Below are 4,926 nucleotides of genomic sequence, written 5' to 3'. Positions count from 1 at the left end.
TGATTCTTTTGCATTTGGAGGACCGCTTTTTGAACATCAAAACCTTGGTCATTTTGTTGATTGTATGGATTTTGATTTTGGTAACCTTGGTTTTGGTTGTAAAAGGGTCTTTGATTTTGGTTTCTCATGGGAGGTGGGGTGTATGTTGTTTGAGGTTTTGAACATTTTGGCTTTTGTATGAGAGATTTGGATGGAATTTGGTGTTTTCATTGTAATAGTTGGAATAAGGGGTACCACTCTTGTATGCTTGGAAAGCATTCACTTGTTCAATTGTTCCCCTACATTCACTTTGGTCATGTCCCAAAGTTCCACAATTCTCACATATCCCACTTGGGATTGATGAAGATGCCGTCATGGCATTAACATGATGCTTTGGTGATTTTGAGGCTTCTTCAAGTCTAGCCATAGCTTTTTCAAACTTCAAATTGATTGTGTCAATGTGAGCACTAAGTTGAGCACCCAATTGAGTAACGGAGTCCACTTCATGCTTTCCTCCTCTAGTAGCCTTGCGAGGTCTACTATATTGTGAGTTATGGACCGCCATTTCCTCAATTTTGTTCCAAGTTTGATTGTCATCAACTTCGGTGAACATTCCATTTGATCCCATGTTGAGAATGTTCCTTGAATCTTCATATAGACCGTTCTAAAATTGTTGTACCAAGAACCACTCGCTAAGTCCATAGTGAGGACATGAGCGACAAATTCCTTTGAACCGCTCCCAAGCTTCATACAAAGATTCTTCATCCCTTTGCTTAAAACCCGTAATTTGAGCTCTTAGCATGTTAGTCTTTTCCGGTGGGTAGAATTTTTTGTAGAAAGCTAGAGCCAACTTCTTCCAAGAATCAATTCCGAGAGTGGCCTTATCAAGGCCCTTCAACCATTGTTTCGCGGTGCCAATTAGAGAAAAAGGAAATAAGACCCATCGAATTTGGTCTTGAGTTACACCGGTTTGAGAAATCGCATCACAATAGTCACAAAAGGTTTCCATATGAGAATGAGGGTCTTCACTAGGCATCCCCCCAAATTGGCTCCTTTCGACTAATTGGATAAAGGCGGATTTGGCAATAAAATTTCCGGTTAAATGTTGTGGTGTGGGAGTACCATTGGGTAGGTTCTCCTCGGTGGGTACGGAATGTGATGAAAACTTAGGCATTGTGGGTTGGTTTTGTGCGGTATTTTGTGTTGGCTTCTCCTCACCTTCTCTTGCAAAAGGGTTGATGAACTCAATAGTTGGTTGAATATCTATCTCAAATTCCTCCTAGCAAGTCTTCTATTGGTTGTCAAAGTTCTTTCAATTTCACGATCAAAAAGTAACAAATCACCTTGTGACCTTCTAGACATGCAAAATATCGAACAACTCGAAAATAATTAGAACAAACCTTGAGGAGTTTTACTTCCCCAAGGCAAAGAAAGACACAACTAATAACAATATAAGAAAATCTAAATCAAGATAACACCGTCCCCCGGCAACGGCGCCATTTTTGGTCGGTTATTTTGGAGCTATATTCTATTTTTCGGAACAATTGTCGTTGGAAGCACCTAGACCAAAACACAATTTATAACTTCACAAACAACTCTACAATTAGTAAAGAGGTAAGTAAAGGTCGGATCCCAAGGGACGGGAATTGAGATGAGATTTATATTGAAACTAGAGGTGTCTTAGGGGTGTCACAATTTGGGTTGATGTAGAAGGTCACTAACTAAATACCAATGAAAGTAAATAAGCAAGATGAATTGAAAGGGTTGTAAACAATTGATAAAAAGCACTAGGGTATCATGGGGTCATAGGGGAATCATGGGAATTGATCATACAAACATGTTCTCAAATAACAAGCAAGCAATTATTGTTGTGATGGATTGAGTTGGGTTATATCTTACAATCCTATGAAAGTTTGGGTCCCGGAGCCGAATCGATTAGATTGTACAACACCTACAAGTCGACTTAATCTTCCCTACTCAACAACATGCATGGTCTAATGAGACTCGAGTTGGTTTATGTCTTACAAGTCTCATTGGAAAGATAGGTGATGGGTAAAAAATGCAAGGATTCATAGGCTCGCATTTCATCAAACATAACATGTGCATGAGTTGAGATCAAAACAAGCAAGCAAATAAACCATCAAAGCATATTAATTTAAGCATGAATCATTCCCCATGTTGGTTTCCCCTAATTAACCATTAACACTAGCTAGGCCACTACTCACTCATTATCATGTTGATCATGCTAGCAAGGTTGTCAATCATACCAACAAAAGGAAACATGATGAATAAATGAAAGTAATTAACAATAATTAAAGAGGGATTAAGAGAATTATACCTACTAATGATTCCAATAATAAAGCAAAGAATAAAAGAAGTACTTGATGCTTGATTGAGAGGTTGTCAATCTCCCAATAATAACCCAAATAATCTTCAATTACCCAAAATAAAGGATGAACAAAAGAGAGATTAAGGAAATAAAACTTGTATTAAAACTTGATTAATTGTTGATTACAAAACTAAAGAGGGATTTGATTGATATTAACTACTCTAATAATTGATAAGAAGAACATGCTCTTCTAATTAGACTAATGGGGTATTTATAGTGGAAATTAGGTGGATGCATTAGGGTTAACTAAGGGCTAAACTAGTAATTACACTTTTTAGATTGAGCAGGGAGACGCCGGTATTTTTCGAAGGAAGGGCTTCTTTCTTTGAAGCTTGAAGAAACGGATTTGTGCTGGACTGGAATCCGTGCGTCTTAGGCACGGGACGGGCGTATTCGTGAGCCTCTGCCCGGGCGTCTTTGGGAGAAGACGCACGTCTTCTGGAGCTGCTGCCCGGGCGTCTTTGGGGGAAGACGCACGGATTGTCGTGCTGAGGACGGCCGGATTCAGGACAATCTGCACGGATTGCTCCTCAGTCTTGCTTCTTCTTCTTTTCTTCCCTTTTCTTCGTAAAATCCTTGGGGATTTTCTTGGGGATCCAAGGATCTTTCCTTAACATTGCTCATCTACTAAAATATGTACAAAGGCCTTCTAATCTTGTCTCTCCTTGATGCTTGGTCATTGAATTCAATCAATTTAGTCTCATTTTGCCATGAAAATGCAAGGTTTGCACTCCTTTCCTACCAAGGACACAAAACCTCAAAGAATATGCAAAACAAAGAACTAAAGACAATAAATGACCCAAATATGCACTAAAAAGCATGGGAACAAGGCTAATTCGGGGACTAAATATGCGCTAATTATGGTCACATCAATTGTCGAAGTAGAGAACTTCAACTATGCCACCCGAGTCATTTGCTTCATAGTAATGCTTCATGTATTGGCCATTCACTTTAAATCTTGTTCCCTCGGAATTCTCTAATTCAATGGACCCAAATTTGGTGACAGCAGTCACTGTATAGGCGCAACTCCACCTGGACTTCAGCTTACCAGGAAACAAGCGCAGTCGGCCATTAAATAGCAACACCTTCTGCCCGACAATGAATTCTCGAGGTATGATCATTTTGTCGTGCCATCTCTTCGTCTTTTCTTTGTAGATGCGTGAGCTATCATAGGCATTTAGCCTAAACTCTTCCAACTCATCTAGCTGCAATAAACGGTTCTGACCACACAACTTAGGATCATAGTTTAGTTCACGAATAGCCCACCAAGCCTTACATTTTAGTTCAACAGGTAAATGACAAGACTTCCCATAAACCAGCTGATATGGTGAGGCACCAATCGGTGTTTTAAAGGCAGTCCGATATGCCCATAATGTGTCATTTAATTTAAGACTCCAATTCTTCCGTGATTTAGAAACTACCTTAGCCAAAATCTCTTTTAGTTCCCTATTAGGGACCTCAACCTGCCCACTAGTTTGGGGATGATACCCCAAACCACGACGATGTTGGACACCGACCTTAGACAGTATAGATGTAAGTTTCTTTTCTTTAAAGTGCATTCCCCCATCACTAATGACGACCCTAGGGACACCAAATCGGGGAAAAATAATTTTTTTGAACATTTTAATCACAGTCTTCGCATCACAGTTAGGTGAGGCAATCGCTTCCACCCATTTAGACACATAATCTACAGCTACCAATATGTACCTGTTACCTTTACTAGATGGGAATGGTCCTTGGAAATCAATGCCCTAGACATCAAAAATCTCGACCTCTAGAATGCCATTTTATGGCATCTCATGTCTCTTAGATATATTCCCAGAGTGTTGGGAAACATCATAAGCTGAAACAAACACTTTAGCATCGGCAAATAAAGTAGGCCAGTAAAAACCAGATTGAAGTACCTTAGCCACGGTTTACGACGGACCGTGGTGAGCACCATAAGAGGATGAATGGCAGCCTTCTAAGATTGCTTTGGTCTCCCACTGCGGAATACACCGTCTGTAGAGACCGTCTGCATACTCCTTAAATAAATAAGGGTCATCCCAGAAGTACTGCTTAGCGTTATAGAGAAACCGATTCCTCTGCGGATAAGACAGGTCAGGTGGCAGCTCGCCACTGACGACGTAATTAGCCAAATTAGCATACCATGGATCATGGTTAGTATTAGAAAAAACAGCAAATAAGGAATCATCGGGAAAAGAATCATCAATAGCTAAGGAATTCTCTCCCTCCTGTTGCGATAATCGCGACAGGTGATCAGCTACTACATTCTCTGCGCCCTTCTTGTCTTTGATTTGCAGATCAAATTCCTGGAGAAGAAGTATCCATCTCAACAGTCGTGGCTTAGCTTCCTTCTTAGCAAGAAGGTGTATCAGCGCTGCATGGTCAGTAAAGACAGTAACTTCTGACCCTATCAAATAAGAGCGAAATTTCTCAAGCGCATAAACCAAAGCTAATAGATCCTTCTCGGTAGTCGTGTACCTCACTTGAGCCTCATCCAGAGTTCGGCTTGTATAGTAAATCGCGCTCAAAGCTTTGTCTTTCTGCTGGCCTAA

The 4,926-nt window shown here is 40.3% G+C and overlaps 1 non-coding gene across 1 annotated transcript; it reads left to right on the top strand.

Annotated features, from left to right (window-relative positions):
- The first annotated feature begins 674 nt into the window (after window positions 1–674).
- LOC141589284 (small nucleolar RNA R71) lies at window positions 675–781 on the top strand. Its single transcript, XR_012520230.1, has one exon. It is a non-coding gene; the product is annotated as a small nucleolar RNA R71 (small nucleolar RNA).
- Window positions 782–4,926: the final 4,145 nt, after the last annotated feature.

Source organism: Silene latifolia, chromosome 6 (genome assembly GCF_048544455.1).
Source record: "Silene latifolia isolate original U9 population chromosome 6, ASM4854445v1, whole genome shotgun sequence".
NCBI classification, from domain to species: domain Eukaryota; kingdom Viridiplantae; phylum Streptophyta; class Magnoliopsida; order Caryophyllales; family Caryophyllaceae; genus Silene; species Silene latifolia.
This window is presented reverse-complemented; position numbering and strand designations above follow the sequence as displayed.